Source organism: Athene cunicularia, assembly GCF_003259725.1.
Source record: "Athene cunicularia isolate RWA chromosome 2 unlocalized genomic scaffold, athCun1 chr2_part1, whole genome shotgun sequence".
Lineage (NCBI taxonomy): Eukaryota > Metazoa > Chordata > Aves > Strigiformes > Strigidae > Athene > Athene cunicularia.
The window spans coordinates 90,564,587-90,586,220 of NW_020799095.1; the positions used below are offsets into that span (position 1 = coordinate 90,564,587).

The following is a 21,634-nucleotide window of genomic DNA, read 5'->3' on the forward strand; positions in this document are numbered from 1 at the left end:
ATGTGATGGAACCCTGCTTTTCTGGAGATGGCCGAACACCTGCTTGCCGATAGGAAGTGGTGAATGAATTCCTTGTTTTGCTTTGCTTGTGTGTGTGTATTTTGCTTTACCTATTGAACTGTCTTTATCTCAACACATGAGTTTTCTCACTTTTATCCTTATGATTCTCTCCCCATCCCACTGAGGTGGAGTGAGCAAGTGGCTGTGTGGGGCTTAGCTGCTGACTGGGGTTCAACCATGACAGTATACTGGAGTTAAGCAAGGACATAGGCGATGTAGGCATGCTGATGTAAAATAGTCAGACGCCAATAGATCTGGACTTGGGAAGGAACCTGCTGAGACTCATTTTTTCTTTTGTACAATTCTTCCAGAGAAGGGATGGTTATGGCACAACATGAAGCAACATCTCCCAGGCCTGAGGAAGGCAACACTACTTCAGAAGTGGGTATCATCTGGTGAAAAGAGGTATAGATAAACCTGCTGCAGCCTCAGCCCTGACAAAAGGCCTATGAAAGGATATTGTAGTCTTGCCTGTTGTTGGTAGGAATAAATTAGTCCCATATTGCACTATACTTCATTGACATAGGAAACTCAAATTGGCTTTTCCTACATCATGGGGATGATTGAAGGTAAATTGAGAGTCACTATTAAGATAGGCATGTATTAAATATGGTCAGCAGAGAGAGAAAAACCACTTCTTTTGAAGAAGAACTCAGAAAGGGGGAAAGTCCTTTGTAGAAAGGAATAAACTCAACTAAAAGCAAACAACTATGCAATTCAATAAAAGGTTGCCCTCTCCAGTCAAACAGATACGATTTGCCACAGTGTGTATAAAGAGGATCTTTTTCAATTTAGCTATTTCCATTAATGTATGAACCACTGATCAATATTAGACATCACTTAGCTTCTCAGGTCATGAGAAACAACTCATTGGCAAGCGTTGTATTTCTAAGACACAAAGTCTTGGTATGGTAAATATATGACCATGCAAACAAATTGAATACTTTCCATGGAAGTTGAGGGCCAAATTAAAAATTCTCCTTCACTGTGTCGAAGCTATAAAGTTTCAGGACTATTCCAAAAGCTATGAATTTCTGGAATGTCACATCAGCATGGTTCTTAAATACATCCAGAGACCTCTGGAGAGGGAAACAAACCTTTGGTCAAGCCTCACCTGCCCTCATAGCCTTGTGGGGTCTGACAGATTTCACATGTAAGGAGGGTTTGACTAAGAGGACTACAGAAACACAGTCAGAAAGCTACATGCCAAAACCACCATTTGTAATTTCTGATTGCTTTTTGTTAGAGCAGCTTTCGGAGGCCTCAACTATCAACACATCTCCATCATATCCAGCACTGAATATATCTGTAATTGGACACTGTTTTTGTTCTGCAGTCTATAGCACTAAAGGCAACTAATATATTAGCTGTTATATAGATGGAGAACTGGGAGATTAAATATCTTGTCCAGGATCGAAGAGGAAATGTGTGACAGGTCTGGGACTTGTGAACCTGGAAATGTCGAGTTGAAGGCCTCAGCTGTGGCTGTATATTTACTCTTGAGTGTTAGCTGAGTGCACATTTAACACAGCACTCCAGAAGACATCAGTATGTTACTGTTCTTATTGGAAAATGACTGGACAACCATGCTTCTTTTGATAAGTAGCCAAATCTTGTCTGGGCAAATTATTCAGTTTTGAAAAATTGTACAAAGTAATTTGAAGAATAGATTGTTTTGTCTTCTGAGTATGCTTATGTAGATTCTTTGGAGAAGAAACTCTGTCTCCTTCTTGTAAATATTAATAAATAATGTTTTTTACATTTCACTTAGGAGCAATCAAAAAGGCAAGAAATAACCGCAGTCATAAAGGCTGAGCTACTAACTCAGTTCAATACCCTCAGAAGAGCTTTAGTCAACAGTGAGCTCAGACAGTTAAAAAGATGGACTAAGTATAGCAGGGATTTTGCCTTGTTTGAACTACAGAGCTTCTCCTTTAGCTTAGTAAAAGAACAAATGCTTTGGGAATCAATGACCCAGGTTATGGCTCCATTAGTAGTTTGGCCCAGTTTTAATTAGCTGATGATGTGTGCACTATCGTTTGCTAATAAGGGGTGTAATGATTTTAGATGCATGTTGTTATAAAGCCCCCAGATTTTACATGTGCACTGCCCAACATTAAGCCTTCTGGGCTCTTCTGGGTCATCTCCACTTCTAGTAGGAATCCTGAAAGGGTGTCCAGGTTTGAATGCAGCAAAGATGCTGAGCGAGGAGCCTTTCTGACTGGTGCTGTGCTGCAGTGGCTTTTGACAGATGGATACCCAAATTCTCCCTGTAATTAACTGTGTACTGAGGGTCCATTAGAAAGGCATGTGATGGCCCTAGGCCACAAATTTCTGGCTTCACCATGGCCCTGGAAATATCAGGTTAGCCATGAAATAATTTCAGTTTACACCATGTGACTAAAATTGAGGCAAGCCTTTTAATACTATGAGTAGCAGGGTAGGAGGTCACAGGAGATGGCATAGGAGATGCTTTTTCAGAGAGCGATTTATTCTTTTTTGTGTAGCAAAAAAGGAGTAAATATTAATCAGAACACTTGAAATTACTAACTCTTGTTCTCCGTTTCATAGGTATGCTCTCTTCAGTAGTATGATTGTCTGTTCTTTTGAGCAACAAATGAGTGAGTTTATAATTTGATATCAAGGGGGATTAATAAGATCTAATTTAGGCTATTTTGCTGTTTAACAGAGATACAATACAGAGCTACCTATAAAAAAAAGGAGACACAACCCCCTCCAGAAAGGCAAATCAGGTCACATCTTAGATGTGTAAGTTAAAAATATGCATCCCCCACTAAGTCTGCATTTTGCGTGTGTGTTGTTTGTGAAATAAGAAGGTGCTATCTCTTTGCTTAGCAAAATGACAGAATCATAGAACAGCCCAGGTTGGAAGGGACCTCAAAAGATTGTCTGGTCCAACCTTTTTGGGAAAGGGAACCTCAAGGAGATCAACTAGCACCCTGTCCAATTACATCTTGAAAACTTCTAGTCATAGGAACTCTTACCACATGACTGGGTAAAAATGCTTTATCAAGAATGCAATAAAATGCATTTTAAAATCCCTGTTTACCAATAATGTATCTGAATAAAGGGGGAAGAAATGTGAAATACCTAGTGAAATATTCTGGATCTGATTAAGTATAATGACCCCCACATTAAGGAGCAGAGATTTAGTGCAACATGTTATCAGTGCCAGAGGATCCCTTCCTCAAAGTACCTCCTTATTTCCTCCCTCCACTCTTTAGTTTCTATTTTTGCTTATTTTACAGGGTTTTCTGACTCTGAGAAAGGCAAAGTGGCCTCCTTGTTCCCCTATAATAAGGTTGCACATAGAACTTAACTAGGTGGTTTACCAAGTCCTAGGGGATTGCTCCTCATAAAGGAAAACCAAATTCAAAGTTAATGCTGTTGGGACTGACAGTTCTACACAGTTCATTGTCAGGCTGATCTCCTAAAATCCCTGAATGGGTGTGGGAAGCCCCTTTGGGTGCCTAATGATAATGTGGTTTTCCTCTTTCATTAACTTTTGTATACAAGCAGCTATCGTGCTGACTGGATACTAAGCTCTTACTGCCCATCTACATCCAAGTCAATGCTACTTAAAGCTAATCACATACTAACTACATATCCCAGTGACAAAGCTGCATCCCCACTCTGTCTGTATTGATCTCCCATCAGTCATTTGTAAGTGACCGTGCTAGACATGGCCCTTGGGCATTTTTCCAATACAAAAGCCACTTAACATTAAAATTGCAGGATCTCTTTTGGCTGTTTTACAAGCCTTTATCAAAAGCATTTAAAAACCTACCTTTAATCATAACTACTCTATGAATTTTTTTCACCTTTGACCATTGACCCCTTTAAGATAATGAGAACATTTGTGCACCAGGCTGCCCTTCTTCAAGTTGTATTCATTGCCTGAGAGGACCACTAGAAGCAGTAGCAAAAATAATAGAGAGAAAACCCTTTTACAGCAGTGTTTGCTTCATTTTAAGAATAGCAACATTAAAAAGGGAGACTGGGTCATTCTTTCAGACATTTCTATACCCTTTGGGTCAGGTGACCATCCCTTTACTTTATTCAGATGAGCTGCCTCTGTCTTCCTAGTTCTCTGCCATATACCCTTTCACTTCTTGGCATGGAGACTGTGTTTGTTTTACGTATCTATGTGAAAAGCCAAACTAGTACAAATTCTTTTACTCTATCACTGCCACATATGAACACTGAATATATAATTTCAGACACTCTGTGGCTGTTGGATCTTGTTCAGGAGGTTAGATGAGAATTTTAATTGCATAATTCTGCCATCCTTTCTTTTCTGCACTGTTTCAAGTTCTCCCTAATTTGAGGATACATCTACAGCTTCGGAACAAGCTTAACAACTGTCTTTTTTCAAGTTTAGTACTCATCCAGCTAAATCAGCTTGTAACATATTTTGGCTGTATTCAAGCAGTAAGTATTTTAACAATCACTCTGGTCTTGTGCAAAGCTGTTCACACTGGCCTGCAGAAATTATTAGAAAATAGTTGTGGTAGAAAGCTGTACTGTTTGCACACAAGCCTGTAAGGTCTCCTCCTCACTAAAGCTACAACCTGCTTTATTTGTTGGACTGCTTTGAAACTTTAAACACATCACAGACAAGTCTTACTTTATTCCCATAAGAGGATTCATCAGTACATTTGAAGGGCCATATGTTGAGTTGACACTATCAACTATAGGCAATATGCCAACGAAGTACTCAGGCAGGCAGCTCTTCCTGAGTTCCATACTATCTATTTTTGACTATCTATTTTGATTTGTGTCTCATAAAATGCATCAATTACATATATAAGGCGAATTTCTCCACAGGATGTTAATGGAGTAGTGTAGAGTAAAAGGTCAAAAGCACTGTGACTGAGCCTCTTAGAATAACATCCAGGAAAAGCTTTCCCTAAAAAAGACAAAGTATTTATAGTAATGATAGCAAAATACAAATGTCACTTTAGAGTCTATTTGTCTAAATCAATGGTTCTCAACATTTTTCACTCAGTGTATTACTTCTTAGGACTAAGACCAGCCTATCTGCTCCAAATTTGACACATTTTCTACAAATGGCATGCTTGGCTATATAAAACAAGATCTGATAAGATGCTGGGATATTATAAAGGAAGCAGGATTAAAATTAATTTAATGAGATGTGTTCAGCTGCTTGTTGCATCACTTTATGTCTGGCAGTAATGTTGCTATACAATGGCAATGTTGTGTTTGTAGATACAGTAATGAGGGAAGTCTCTGCCAGTGGATGACCAAAGACACAGAAAAAGCTAGATATCCCCAGCATCCCTGGCAAACACTGACTGGCAGAAACATGTGCCTGACTGGAATCTTTAGTTCTTCTGTTCCTTTAGTATCCTCAAAGAAACCTGGGCTGAAAAATGGTTAAGTTTGGAATCACTTTATAGATTTTTTCACCTGGTGATGAAAGTCTGTGATGGAGCATTAACAGCCCCAGATCACACTCCCTGGTGTGTTGGACTGAAGTGTGCCAATGGCACTGAATCCTGTGCCAAATTTAGCTATTTTGGACAGTAACTTTGAATTTTCAAGACGGGCAATAAGAAAATACTTTTTGAAGCCATTGGAGTTGCAATACATATATTGACTAACCCAGCTTGTATACGAATATAATTAATTAAGTATACAAAAAATAAAATTAAAACTCTGCCTCAGTTGTAATCACTTTTCTCTCTATTCACCATGAATTCTTCCAAGGTGCAAGGCATTTTGGTTAACTGACAGGTTCAGAGTATGTGCAATTCTTTAATACTAACCTGTTTAGTAATCTTCATTTGTAATGCATGATAGGCATTTAAAAAAATTTATTGCATTATATGAAATACTACTAGTACTGAAAACATAAAAGAGAGAAGACAATCCAGACAAGGAAGATGCCCCTGGTAATTAAAAACAAAAGGATAAAACCACTCACACAATATATATGTACATATGCACAGAATGTGCAGTGCTCATAGCAAACCATCAAGATGTAAGTGCTTAGTGTACATTTCTCCAGTTATTTTTGATAGTAAAATAATTGTGAAAGGGAGTCAGGCCAAAGGCACCAAAACCTGAAGTCCTCTAAAGTCCTCTAATGCAACCAATAGCTTTAGCGAAGCTCAGCTTTTCCATGTCATGGACTCATTTTTCCAACCTGGAAACATAACTTTACAGACTAGTTGAATCTCCATGTCTGTTCAAACTTTAATCTGATTAAACATTCATTGGTGTTATATTTAGTGGCTTTTTGTAACATGGGCATTTGTCTCTCTAAGCCTAGACTGACACCACAAACTGACTTAACTCATGTCATCAGTTGGCAACTCTTGGACAACTTTGCCATGATTTTGAATTGATCCAAATACTGAGGGTAGCCAGTTCCATTTCCCATTTAAAAAAACCCAATCTTTTAAAACAATTAACAATATTTCTTAAGCTTTTTTTTTTTTTTTTTATAAGCCAGAGAAGGCAAGTGAACCTAGATGGGCTATAACTCATTTGTGAGTTTTATGACAAGCCCAGCTACTGTCTCTGTGATCTGTCTGTGGGAATTCTAAAAAATTCAGGATAAAGGACAGTTAAAAACCCATCTTGCAGTGACTGGCTATAAACAGAATTCATCAGATTGTACTGATTTTGAGGGACCCCTCAGACTTTATATCTGTTCCAGACAGGGGAAAAATGGGCTTCTGGGTGATATATTTGAATCAGAACTCAGAAACCTTTAAAAAGAAGCACAGAAAGACATAAGCTTTCTTATGAGAAACAGTGTAGAAAAAGCAACTGATATTAAAGTTGTCATGGAGAATTTCCAGGAGAGACAAATGCCAAGAGATGATGAATGGGGAGATATAAACAACATTCATGTTGGTAACATACATGGAGAGGAATCAGAATGCAAAATGTTGCAATGAAAAATTGAAAGCTTTTGTTACCAAAAGAAATGGGAGAAACTGAGACAGGGATGCAGAAGAGAAAAAATAATTTCTTCATTAAATTGAGATACATATTTTTTAACTTTTCTCATTTGCTGCACATTCAGAGGGGCAGATGCTCTAGCTGATGCCAAACCAGAGCAAATTCTTCTGCTCCTCTTCCTTCAAGATGCTGAGGGAGATCTGCCAGCATCCACTGTAGCAGAGAAAGCTTTTCCCAATGAAGAAAATGACTGTCAAGGAGGGTGATTATAGGAATGGAGCCTATCTAGGTATGGTTAAGTGTCTGAACTGCTGAGTCTTCATCCAGCTGGAAAACTCCAACCACGTCAGTTAAGTTAGCCCAACATTCACTGAAATGAACAGATACCTACCCGAGAGTGTAGGGGGGCCGAAATGCTTGACTCATTTGGAGAATCAAAAAGTGCCATTTATGACAAGTAAACTTCCAAAGTTATTGCTCAATCAATATATTCCATTGGAGTCTAACTAGACAACTTGTGACCTTTATGAAATAATTGGAATGTGTTCTAATTTTCCCATTTTAGATGCCTCCTCTGACATATGAATCATTTCTTGCTTGCTTTCTTCCATGGGCTTGTTTTAAACAGATAAAGTTTGGATTGCAGTTGTTGCATCCATAGAATCTTAATGCCTAACCTCAAAAATCTGAATGCTAAATTAAGTCTTTCCCTCCAGAGCTCTAAGCATATCCATTTCTCTGTTTTATTTCTGTTTTTTTGGTGGTTTTTTTTTTTTCATTCTTCAACAAAAGAATAAGTAAATCCTCATTACCCAGAATCAGTTGAAGCTTGTCTATATAAAGAATATATTGGGTTTCTTGTGAGTCTCTGTGTGTGTGCAGAACTGCATTGCATTAGCATTCCTGAATACAGGCTTTTTAATGTGCTAATCTTAGGAAGGTAAAATCAACATTCAAATGGTAATTATTTAGGAAGTAAATTGATCAATTTGTCCTAAGCTCCATGAAGATGAACTGAGGTCAATCCACTTTGCCTATTAAGATTTTGAAGATATCTGGTTGGATTACTTTCACAGTAAAAGCTTGTTTTCCACTGGGGTTTAAGGAAAGGAAAAAAAAAAAAAAAAGAAAAAAAAAAAGAAAAGAACTGAGCTTTAATGTTAGACCTTAGGAAAAACAAACTTTTCATGTAAGTGCAATTTTCCTGGTCCCAGCAAGCTGTCCATGTAAATAACCTCTGTGTTATTAGCTTTTAGTACCATAGCTCTCCCTGTGGTGAAGGTAAAATGGTTGCTAACTAAACAGAGTTGAGCTGTCTCGGTTCTACAACCCTATATATATTTTCTGAAGTATTTTTAAGGCTTGGGAATGTGTGTATGAGCAACTATAATACATATAGAAGAGAGACCTAGAGAACTTAGAGGCAAGATATTCAAACAACTCTGGCATTTCAAAACTGAGCACAGTGAAATTTTTTTAGCGAAAGTGAATCACTATAAAATTGTTATTGCTAAAATAATAGTCTATGAGTCTTAGAATTAACACATTAAGTGTTAGGGTAGAAGTACATATTTCCTGATGATAAATCACTAGACCACATGAATTCAAATACTGTAAAGCCAAAATTTTTCTTTCATTTCAAAAAAGAAAGAAAAACTACATTTTCTAGAAAGAGAGACAGGTGGGCACAATGTGCCTGACTGTTGACTCTTTTCTAACTTTTGAGCCTGAAACACCCTCAGTACAGAAACATTTTTACTCTCTCACCTCTTTTCTAGAGGCAATTTCCAGGATGGTTGAAGAATTCCTAAATCTTCAGCACTTATCTGACAGTATCATTAGTATGTTAACTTAATATAGGTTTTTCCTAATGGTTTTATGATGTAAAAGACTTCACAAATAAGAAAATGAGTAAGACCAGTGTCTCACTTCATACATTGTTTTTCAGCTTGTCATTGTCAACATGGTTTGAACTGATAGTTTGAAGATCAATTTCTTGGGGTTCCCAAAATAGAGTGGGTTTCAATATTAAGGCTGTGGAAGTAAAAGAAGACTATTGGTCACTGCAGAATTTTTTCAAGACTGGGAAATTTTTACCATTTAGGTAACCAGTTATCTATGAAGTCACTGAAACACTTGTGCCTTACCAATTTCTGGTCCCAAATTATTTATAGCAAGAATGAAAACCAAGGATGTTAAAGACTCTCACAGAATCACAGAAACATCTAGGTTGGAAAAGACCTTGTAGATCATCCAGTCCAAACATTAACCTGACACTGACAGTTCCCAACTACACCAGATCCCTCAGCGATATATAAACTCTACCCTTAAACACCTCCAGGGATGGGGACTCCACCACCTCCCTGGGCAGCCCATTCCAACGCCTAACAACCCATTCTGGAAAGAAATACTTGCTGATATCTAGTCTAAACCTTCCCTGGTGCAAGCTGAAGGCCAATCCCTCTTGTCCTATTGCTTGTTACTTCATTAACGAGACTCATCCCCAGCTCTCTGAAACCTCCTCTCAGATAGCTGTAGAGGGCGATGAGGTCTCCCCTCAGCCTCCTCTTCTCCAGACTAAACCCCCCCAGTTCCCTCAGCCGCTCCCCGTACGACCTGTGCTCCAGACCCTGCACCAGCTTCGTTGCCCTTCTCTGGACACGCTCGAGTCATTCAATGTCCTTTTTGTAGTGAGGGGCCCAAAACTGAACACAGGAATCGAGGGGCGGCCTCACCAGTGCCGAGTACAGGGGTCAGATCCCTTCCCTGTCCCTGCTGGCCACGCTATTGCTGACACAAGCCAGGATGCCATTGGCCTTCTTGGCCCCCTGGGCACACTGCTGGCTCCTGTTCAGCCACCTGTCAATCAACCCCCCTAGGTCCCTCTCTGACTGGCAGCTCTCCAGCCACTCCACCCCAAGCCTGTAGCACTGCTGGGGGTTGTTGTGGCCCAAGGGCAGCCCCCGGCATTTGGCCTTATGGAAACTCCTCCAGTTGGGCTCAGCCCATGGCTCCAGCCTGTCCAGGTCTCTCTGCAGAGCCTCCCTACCCTCGAGCAGATCAACACTCCCACCCAACTTGGTGTCATCTGCAAACTGTCTGAGGGTGCACTCGATCCCCTCGTCTAGATCATCAATAAAGATGTTAAACAGGAGTGACCCCAACACCGAGCCCTGGGGGACACCACTCGTGACCGGCCGCCAACTGGATTTAACTCCGTTCACCACCACTCTTTGGGCCCGGCTATCCAGACAGTTTTTTACCCAGTGAAGCGTGTGCCCATCCAAGCCAAGAGCAGCCAGTTTCGCCAGGAGAATGTTGTAGGATATGGTGTCAAAGGCCTTACTAAAGTCAAGGTAAACAACATCCACAGCCTTTTCCCCATCAAATAAGCAGGTCACCCTGTCATAGAAGGAGATCAGGTTTGTCAGGCAGGACCTGCCTTTCATTTTACAGCAGTATCATTCTATTGTGTCATCAAAAGTTATATATCTTGCATAGCTGCAGCTTGAAATGCTGTGCAAGCCTAAAGAGGTGTGTCCGGGTCTTCAAAAATCAACTTGTTTATGGGTTTCCCTGTAAGAAACTGGCTGTATGTAACCTCCAGGAGAATGTATTCAACACTGGACCAGAGTCCTGGTACCAGGTATGCATTTCCTATCTACTTTGGGAAAGAAACACAGCCACATGAGCATGGTAGGAGCTGGAGTGCTATATAATCTATGGGTGCCAGGGGGATTTGGACTGTGAAATACTCCTGCCCTTCAGTGATTTAGAGTCCATGTGCTTTATGAAAATGCAGAAATCTTTTGAGATATGCAGTGTGTAATCATAAGGCTAGATATACTTAAAACTTCCTTTCAGAGATCAAAGATGGAAGTTAATTATTATATTTTGGAAAAGCACATTTTTCATTAAAAGTATGTGTTTATTTTCCTGTGAGACATATTTAACAAGAACTAAGAAAATATATGACAGTTCTTCCACAACAAAACAGGGAGCAGAGATTCTGAATTGTAGAAGAGGGCTTTGTTTGAGTCTACCTTTGCAGTGTAATCCTAGTATTTGTCTGACTTTCATTTCTTTCCTTTCCTTGAGCTGAAGATGTATGCTTAAGTTTTAAAGCAGCTGTCCATCTGAAGAAAGATGAGTAGAAGAGAAAATTTTGTGCTATCACAGGGATCCATCATAATGGCAACATTCCCATGGCAATTTACAGCTGTGACTTCTGGCCTTTTTCAGATGTTTTATAACACATTAAGATATGTGGTGTATAGAGACAGGAGGAATAGATGTTCTTGTGATCCTTCTGGACTACATACACACTAGATGCTTGTGGCTGTGGGGGACTAATTTAAAAGGCTGATACAATCTTTCCTAAATCTATGTCCCAAACCTACTTCTCAGTACTTTTTGGAATCAAAACACTCCATATTCTTTGCATAGACTCACTGCCCTCCAGGTTGAATTTTGCTTAATAGTAGTGAGCTCCTGCTTTGTGGGGAAGGATAAATTCCAAATAACCTTTGACTATACAATAAAAGACTTTGGTGCATAGAGCAGTACATCAAATATTTCTGTGTGAATGTACAGCTGATTAATCATTGAAGTAGTGTTTGGAGATTGTCTTTAGTTGGTTCAGTCATAGAGTTGAATGTCAGCATTATCATACATGAATCCCTCCACGCATTTCCCAGTCCTGTGTAGTGATGGTCTCAAGGACAGCAACAGAACTAATGGCAAAATGACTTTGTACCTTTGATTTTCAAAACAGGGGTTTTTAGGCCAATCAAAGCTTTTCAGTGAAGCAAAAATTTTGCTGATCCAGTGGTGAGAAACTATGGTCTAGAGAGGAGGAAAAATGGGGCAAAGACAGAGCCCCAAGAAAAAGCGCATCTGTGTACATGTGTGAATGTGCATGTGAGGAGGCCCTGGATTCCCTCACTGACTGCAGGAGGTGTGCAGCAGAGGTGGCATCTGCACCCAAAAAGGTACATTCCCTTGCCATACCAGCAGCTGCTGTCTGAATGTCTCTGCTCTCCTTGACCATTAGAGCTGCGCTAGCAGCATAGGAAAAAATGTGCGTTTCACAAGTGCTCCTGTAATGGGCACCCAGTACATGTGAATTGTGCTTATGTTCAGAGCTGGTCTTACCTCAGTCTTTCTGCTTCCTGGAATGAGCAGGTGAAGCAGGGCAACACATCAGTTGTGTGGCTGAGGTCATGGTAGCACCAACAAGATATTTATAGGACAGATATCAGTGTAAGTCAGTGGTTCAATAAAGAGAGAATGTTACAGTAGCAACATGTGGGCATCTTAAAAATATTAAGGTAGATTAAATATATGTGTAATAAAAATAAATTTTATATGTATGAACTCCAACAAGACACAAATTGGGAAAGGTTACTGAATCTCTGAATCCATCTTCCTGCCAGGACAATATATTCCCTAATATAATTCCATGCACTGGGAAAGCCAGAACAGATAGCAGAAGGACAAGAAAAAATTTGTCATTCCTAGTGACCATCCATAAAATAGCACTAATTTAACATTAAAATTTAAGAAATATGGCTTAAGGGAAAAGAACACTTGTTTGAATGAGCTGAGCTCCCTTTCCTGTGACCTGCCCATATGGCTGTTGAATGGCAAGTGTGTATTTGCACTTGAAAAGATTTCCAAAGAGAAAATTTTCACCGTTATGAACAGCAAGGATCTTCCAGGTTGTGAGGATAGATCTGAACCACCTTGTCCTATGAGCATGTTCTATAGAAAATATTACTTTTAGTGGGAAGTGTGACTACTGCAAAGAGCTCCCCTTACAACAGAGAGAAATATTCACACAATAATTTGCAAATTGTAAAAACAAGCAATATTTGGAATTATTTTTTGGTGAAAGGACTATCCATTATGAGAAGGCAGCATGTAAAATGGCATTGACTAGAAAACTGTGCTCAGGAATAGACAGTATCCTTTTTCAGTTGATGAGATCTTATCTTTTGTAAGACTATAAAAGCTATAGGAGTACCTTTGGATTCTGCCTTTTTCTATTTCTTGTCTAACTTATAAACTATGATGTTTGGGAAAGGATAGTTTGTAGTTTCTGGGAATGATAAGAGTAATCAAGTGATATATGGTCAAATGTAGAAAACAGTCGATGCTGGAGGGGGAGGATGGAGTTCAGTTTCTTTTTGAAACATTTCCTCTATATTCTAATTGACAGACATCAATATCTATGAGCTGAACTAAGTCCTTTCTTACATTTGTAGTCTTTTCAGGCTATGAATACATCAGATGAAAATTTTATTTCTAAATATCAGCAAAAAAAGCAATTTTCCTGCATTTTCAAATGTATTTATAAAGGATCATTTCTGGTTTATGTGTGAATGAACTATCAATAAGAGGCTGCAAGGTTTTGTCTTGTTGCTGACCCTCTGGCAATTTATTGTACACCTTGGAAAGCTCCCTATTCAGTTTGCAGAAACACTGAAAGGTACTACAATGTATGGTTTCCAAATTTTCCCAGACGAGCACAGGAGAAATAAAATGCCCGTTTGTCCACATCATTAAACTACCTTGCAGTCTGGTACAGTTGGCAGACTCTGCTCCAGAGAGATTCAGGACAAAAACTGCCAGGGTTTTTCCAGGTCAGATTTGAAGTGCACTGGCAGAGCCGTGTTAGGCAACTTGTTCTGTGTCTTCCTGAACTCCAGGGGCCAATCCTGAGATGTTCTCAGCAGTCTGAGTCCCACAAAAGCCAAAGCTATTAGTATCTTCCTTTCATGAATATTATATTCCCTTGCAAATCTGTACATTTAAAAAATGTGGAGTGTGCACTGCTAGTTTTGCACTCAGTATTACTTTCTTTACTATCTTCTATTCTTATTGACATTGCACAACTTTGTTTATTTTATATTGCTGTAGCTTTAGAGCTCGGCAGAATTCTATGAAGGATTTTTTTGAATGGGAAACATATAATACAAGGCAAGTCCTTCCTTTAATAATATTGATATTCCTCTTGGGCAGCCCCAAGCCCATTTGTATAATGGTGGTTTTGTATTAAACTTTCTTGCTGTTTGTTTGTTTGTTTGTTTGTTTGTTTCCCCCAGAATACAAATTAACCTCTTATGTTAAGACTTGGCATCCATAGCCAAGAATGGGACAATGGGGTGCAGAAAGTCTCCCTACCATACAGAACTTTGTCTGAACAGATGAAGGGTAAAATAGAGAAGGAGCTCAAAAAGGGAAAAAAAATATTCAGAGACACACAGGAGAAACAGGTATAGATTCCATGGTTTCTGATGTTAAAGATTCTGTTTGATTACCTAAATCATAAACACTATATTGAAAGAATAGATTTAGCTTCAGCATTATTTGTAAAATAAAGCCCTGTAAGAATGGAAAATGCTTTTAAAACAGAATTTGAAACTGAAGAACATTATTTCTTCCATGAATATCTTACATACTTGAGATTTCAATTAGTTTTATTGTTATGAGAGAGGGGGAAGAAGCAAGAGAAAGACACTAATTAAGCCCCTACAATGCATGACAATCCTTAAACTAGTTTTTCCTAGTTTAATTCCAGTGCAGAGAGGCCATTTTTTTGTTTTAAACTGAAAACTTTTAAAAAGCAACGAAAATATATGACCATCTATGAAACCACTTTTGAAAGCAGAAGCTGTGCTGATGGGTCCATGTCACATTGGCTGCCACTGGCAACAGGTTGCCAAGAAAAGTCTGTGCTGGGCAGCAGACCCAGGGCATTGGGTCTTGCCCAGGTGCTGTTGGACACACCTGGCCCCGTGGCACCGGGCAGCACATGAAAGCATGGTGCCTGTCAGAGCTACTCAGGTCTTCCTCTCAGGTACCTGCCCGGTCTCATGAGGCTTTTCTACTCCAGCTGCTGATCCAGGGAGTCCTTCCTAGAGCAGAAGGCCAGCTCTGCTCTCCATTGTGTAGACAGATATGCCTTGAATCACTTTACTGATGAGGGCTTTGGCTTCTAAGTGATCCAGGTGGGTTGAAAATTAACCTCACTGGGGAACACCTTGTGTATGGCCACCTTGTTTTGTTTTCAGAAGCTTCTTTACACAGTATTTTCTAGGATGTTAAGCAGTTTTGGCCTCACTAAACAAATGGTTCTGCTCAAGTTTGGATAGGAGACTGAACAGGTCTCACTTTGGCTTCTTTCACAGGGACAGTGTTCCATGCACCAACCTCTTAGCAGCAATAAAGCATGTAACAAAAGCTGAAAAAAGTTCTGAACCCCCAGACACGACATAATGAGGTACATATGCAAGTAGACATTAGGTATGCATACAATGAATCACTTCCTTACATGTCTTCCTTGACTAGGGGTACTATGGGCTGACTTGATTCTTTTTCAAGCATGAACAATGTCTATGTGCTAATTCTGAGTACCTGCTCTTTGTTAATACTGCTGCACAGAATAGAAAAGGGACAAATTAAATGTATCTGCTCCTTTTCAAACCACCCATCTGTTGTTATTTGAAATGCTTTTATACATATTTTTGTATGCTCATTTGTTTGTTTATGTGTATGCCCATGTGTCTTTAGCAACTCTGTAAAATGATAAGCTTTTTCTTTAAAAAACTCACTTGTAGGCTTTTACTTAATTTCTCATGTTCCTATATCACTGTGACTTCTTTTCTTACAAAACCTCATAGCTTATAAATTACAATAAGATTAAACCAGATATTGCTAATGTATTTTAAACAGTTGTTAAATTACCAAAGTTGGTTGATCCCTTCCTTGAAATTTGCTGATCCTAACTTTAAATGACTCCTAGGTTATTATTTATATCTTTTAAATCTTTTATAGCTGTGCACGGGTGCTTTTATGAAACCTGGTGTAACATATTCTAAGAACAAAAGCATATTTATGTAAGTAGCACTGGGAGCTGACTTGGCAGGTGTTTGCCACAAAGTCTTAACCCCTAAGCATTAGTAGTAGGCATCAAGCACATCCTCAAAGGTTTGTGAGAGTCTCTTTTTCTACAGAGAAACAGTTCAGGCTGAAAAGATATTAAACTAGAAAGAACACCAGTGCTAATGCTATCAAGTTTGTGGGCTGCAGAAATAAATGAGGATTTAGGAATAACATTTGCAACAAATGCCATAAACAAAAAATAAAGACAGTTGTGGTGGCAAGGGCTTCTCAGGGCAACTGCAATCTTATATAGCTCGTGCAAGAACTAGGCAAAATTGTTCTTGGGAACAAAGGAGCCTCAAGTGGGGAAGGGAGCGGGCAAGGCCATAGTCCCTCCTCTTGCATAAACCAGACAGGAAAACTGTCCAGCTGGAGGAGATCCAGAGCTGTCCCACATGAAGAGGGGTAGCAGAGGGAGCCCAGACTGTAAAAAGAACAGGACTTTGTCTAGAGCAAGGGTCTGTCAGCTTGAGTTAAGGTAGTGAAATCTGGCACTGAGAACTATGAGAGTTTCCCTGGCTTCTGCTAAAGTCAGTGATTTTTGTCAATCTGCCTGAGAAGGCCAGTAAGGAATGAAAGAGATCCTGAGAGCAGAGTAAAATGTGGCTGGAAACTTCCTTTCAGTTTATCCTTTAGCTTCTTCTATATGGGAGGCACCATCCATGGTACAACATGCTCATCAAAGCTAACCAAGAGCTCTTTCAATAAAAATACTTTCACTGAAAAATGCTGTTTCACTGAAAACACACTTTGGAGGCAGAAAGTATAGCCATTTCAAAAAGATGGTGTTAGGAAAAGTTTCTTGGCTTCAGAACTTCATTTTAGAGCAAGCTACACCCCTGAGAGCCCCATGGTCTGGTGTTCATAGGCTATACCCATGAAGTAAGAGACCTTAATTAAGCCACTGCTCTGGCTGAATGAAATCAGGGCTTAATCACCTCCTCTGACTCAGAGGATAGCCTCAGCCTGCAATGCTCAGTTCTGAAGGGACATAGTTGTTGGGAAGGTATTGTGAGGCCTCCCTGGAGGAGGTAGGTAGTACTTCCTTGCTCCTGCTGTATGGTAAGAGAGAATGTGGGTTAGAACCAGCTCAGCCACCTCTTGGATGAGTGCTCTAGCAGGGGGTTTGGGATGGGTGGAAGGGATGAGAGGTTTTTTGGTTTGTTGTTGGGTTTTGTTGGCTTGGTGTGGGTTTTTTTGTTTGTTTGTTTGTTTGTTTTTAAATTTAGGTCTTCAGAGTTTCTTGGTTTTGTTCTTATAGTGCAGCTGAAGCATTTTTCAAATCTGAGGTTTTGTAAGAGTGGTGAAAATTTTCCCATTCAGTTCTTATGATTCCATACTAGTAAGTAGTAATAGTAATGTTAAAGGGCTGAACAACGTGTCCCCACATATATGAGATATGTTAGTGTTTTTCTTTGAAAATGGGACTTATCTTTAGGTGTGTTGATACAGGACCCTCAAAAGGGCTTTATTAGATTTCAGTTGCATCGAACTGGCATGAAGTTCTTGTTCTCCACAAGTCATTTATCTTGTAGCTTTCCTGGGAGTCTCTTTGATGACTTACAAAATTCTCAAGAATCCTGCTCTGTTCCGTAACTACCATGTTCTCAGTGGAAAGTTCTATTTTAAGCTTATTCAAAACATAATTTTTCTGTGAGGAAGTATAGCTGTTAGTTAATATCCACTGCAATTATACCAAGCAAAATACTTATTAAAAACCTTCCTTGTAGTTCCAGGTTTCAGTCACTTAGTTTTTTTTTTCATGTGCCTGCCATCACTCTCATAGAAAAAATCAGCCATGCTAAGAAGAAGAGATGTGAAAGAACTGCTTTCTATTGCTATGATTTTTACTGTGCTAAGAATTCCCATGTGTATAATTTTATTATTTTTCATAGGACTATGCAGACAGATAACTTCATCTAGAGTCTTGTATGGAGCTGTGGTCCTCCATGTTTAAGAAAGTGAATATAGAGTTGAGAGGATGGCTACTAGGTTGATTGGAAGAAAAGCACATGAAATGAGAGAAAGTTAGAAGAGCTTGATTTGCTTGGCCTTCAAATAGAGATCAAGAAATTTATTTCCTGTGTGAGGGGGCAGAAATACCAATATGGGAGAAAAGCTGTTTGAATTGAAGGTTGATTTCAGTGCGCAAACCAGTGAAAAAGAATGGGAACAAATGGAGCCTGGAAACTGAAGAAGTTGTGGGCTTCTGGAATAAACATCCTAGTCTGAATACTGGAGACAGTGCTGTATGGTGCCTGTTAGAGTAAGGGATCATGATCATTTCTTTAAGAGGCTCCCTTGGGAGTGTTCTGGTCAGCCCAGAGAAATGTGACAGACCTAGCCACATGTGGGTTAACCCCAGTGGGCAGCTTGGCCCTATGCAACTAATTGCTCACCACCTTCCCCACCCCATGCCCATGGGATGGGGGTAAGGATCACAAGGTACAAGTCTGAGAACTTGTGGTTTGAGATATAGGCAGGTTTTTGGTTTTGGGTTTTTTTTTTTTTAAAAAAAAAAAAAAGTAAAAGCAGAGGATGCAAAACCACCCACAATTGTTCTCCACCATCTGACCACGCAGTCCCTGAAAACTTCTCCCTTAGCTTTTATTGCTGAACAAAACATCATATGGTATGTGATATTCCTTTGGTCAGTTGAGGACAGCTGTCCAGGTTGTGTCCTTTCCCAACTTCTTGTGCATCCCCAGCAGCCTAATCTCTGGAGAGGCAGTGTGAGAATAAGTAAAGGTCCTGATGCTGTGTAAGCATTTCTCAGCAGTAGCTAATACATCAATGTGTTATCAACGTTCTTTTCATTAGAAGTTTAAAAGAAGCATCGTACCAGCTAGGATGAAGAAAATGAACTATCCCAGCCAAAAAGCAGTACATCACGGATAGATGCTTTGCAAAGATATGCCTTTCTTTTGTTGACGGTTCTAGGAAGGTAACCACTTGTATGGGCAACATGGCACCAGCATCTACAGCTGGTATATTACAGAGTTTGCTGTTGTGTCAGATGGTCTCCACCATGGCGGCTGGTGTCCAGTTCAGTACCTACCTTAACACTTCCGACTGCACTATGCAAGGACAGTAGTGTGACATTGATTTTAAAGCAAAACTTGTCACTGGGATCAATGGGAAATTGTGATTAAAACTGATGACACAATATGGCCCAATTTGCCCTGTAGAACAGACCCAAAAGGGCTCTAATGAACTTCCCATCCCTTCCATCATAGCTATAGTTTATGCCCACTGTATACTAGTAGATATTAAAATGCCTAGGGATTTTTTCTGTAAAAAAATTCCTCTTGACACTTGGGTTGGTTGTGCTATAAAGAGTAATTATACTTTGCGGTAATTTGGGACTCCAAATTTTAGCCTCAGCTGGAAAATAGAAGTGAAAAGTTTGCTTAAAAAAAAAAAAAGAAAAGTCAAAGATTAACTTATTTCCAGCACTGAATTAGCAGTTTATCCTGAAGGGTCATCTGAAATGCCAAGAGTAGGCTTAATTTTGGTTAAATTTGTCCCAGCCTGTCTTTTCACCTGTGATGATACTATGCAAGAGAGAGCCTGTGATCAGATGGTAAAATGCCTGTTGTTAAAAATCAGGAAAATGTTTCCTTATAAGCTAGACTTCAGAAACTGGCAGATTTCCTGTTTGAACTCTCAAGCCTATGGACTTGACTCTGGTCTGAGCTTTGCTTTCTCTCCTTTATCAAAAGATGACTAGATTTTATATTTGTATGTTGCTTCATCTTCTTGACCATCCTTCCTATTGGCAAGTCTTTCTAGGGCTGGGTTTGGAGAACTGGTTTTCCCACCCATGAGATCTTAACATGGTGTGTGACAACCTCAGAGAATCAAGTGGAAAGAGTTTCTACCAAGTCTCACAGCAGTTTTATTATGCCAGGGGAGAAAGAAAAGCACAAAGTGTGCACCACTGCCAGGTTAGGACTGGCTGCTGGTGAAGCTGGTGTAGCAATGATGACCGGGTCTTTCATTTTCAGGAGCGCTCTGCCTTCCATTTATACACTAGCTGTTCTCTTCAAATCCCAGCCTTGTCCCACCTTCCACCCCCAGAAATTAAGCAAAGAGCATTTATTCTCCCAGGAATATTTTAGATATTTAGCAGATAATTTAATTCTCTGAGAAAGGCATTGACTGCTGCGGAGTGGAGGCCAGACCCTCATTGCAGGCAGACAGGCTCCACTTATTTTTCTGGCTCTTCAGATTTACTACTAACACACTGGCAGGCAGCAGTAGTGGATATGATGATGTAGTGTTGGAAATAATCCTGGGTTTTAGTAATACCTACACACTGCCAGACAATTATGTCCAAAGAGCCCAGATTTTCTAGAAGTGCTGTCCCACCCCCCCTTCTGTTGGAAGCCCTAATTTCCTCCTTGCCTGTCTTCCCTTGCTGTCAGCCCTATCATGTCTCTTGTGGCCAGATCAAGGATGTTTAAATATAGATTCAAAAATTTCTAAGGGAGGAGTGACTCTGGCAAGGCTTTGTGGTCTGACTGATCTGACCAAACTAGTACTGACTATTCATGATCTCTTCCAATACTATCTGGCCCTTCTTTAAATCTGCCAATGTTTTAGAAATTCAGGAATAAAGCAGTAAACAGATGCAGTGAAGCTTCTGAGTTTTTTTCCACACTGGAAAAAAACCCTCTTCTCCCCCCCGCCCCCCTTCTCTGTCTACCTTTTGCAACTTAATACTGACAGGGCTTACTGACTGAACAAAAAAAAAGAAAAGTACTTTTTCTACACTAGTAGGCTTGGTCCTAACCAGTCACACCAGTCACTGCAGGGATGTTTGGGAGATCTGGTTTCAAGCAAAGGCAGAAAGTAGAGTAGTCTTTAAAGCTTTAGTAGAAGTGGATTAGATGAATCTACCCCGTCTTTCCTTTCCCTAAAATTACCTTGAGGATTTGTTTCCTTTTGGACAATTATGACCCTAAAATTATTAAGAGGTATTTCTGATGACTTGAGCTTCTACCATAACCCAGAGTGTTTTTACTTGTCTGTGATTACTTAGACAAAGTGAAACAGTCCCGATCTGTAGTGTGACTGCAAGGGCCTGGTAGAATTATTAGTGTAGTTGCTGAAAGTTGGGGGAAAATCAGAACCTGGTGTGATTTCCTGAAGTGCTCACACATGGTCAGCTTCTCTCCTGTGTGGAGGACTAGCACCAATCCCCTGCAACCACTTCAATCGCACTTATATCCTTAAAATGAGCTTAAGCACTTAGGCTTTGTGCTGGCTTCATGTTCAAGAGTCGATTTCAACCCCTAGCAGTTTCAAGTAACTGAAGTACTTTTTAGCAAAATAATAAATTATAATTTCTGTCTTTTTTCAGAGAACGGTCTGCAGCAGGTCTTGCAGATGGACATCACTGTGTAGGAGCAGGCTTTGACTACACCATACAATGGCTAAAATCATTCTGGTAATAGATAAATAAAACAACAGCCAGAGTGATATAAATAAAAATATATCTATAAAGCAGAAAGAACATAAAAATGAGAACTGAGAGCTGAATCAGAAGGCATTTAACTTCTGAAAAAGGAAAGGTTAACACTGTGGTTGTCGCTACCACAGGGCACTTTTGCCCATGAAAGCAGAAGGTAACATACATATGTAATTGTGTAATATTCTAAGATGCATATAG

General features: G+C 39.7%; 1 long non-coding RNA gene across 1 annotated transcript; it reads left to right on the plus strand.

Annotated features, from left to right (window-relative positions):
• The first annotated feature begins 371 nt into the window (after window positions 1-371).
• Window positions 372-21,424, plus strand: LOC113476757. Its single transcript, XR_003397776.1, has 2 exons — window positions 372-465; window positions 21,326-21,424. It is a non-coding gene; the product is annotated as an uncharacterized LOC113476757 (long non-coding RNA).
• Window positions 21,425-21,634: the final 210 nt, after the last annotated feature.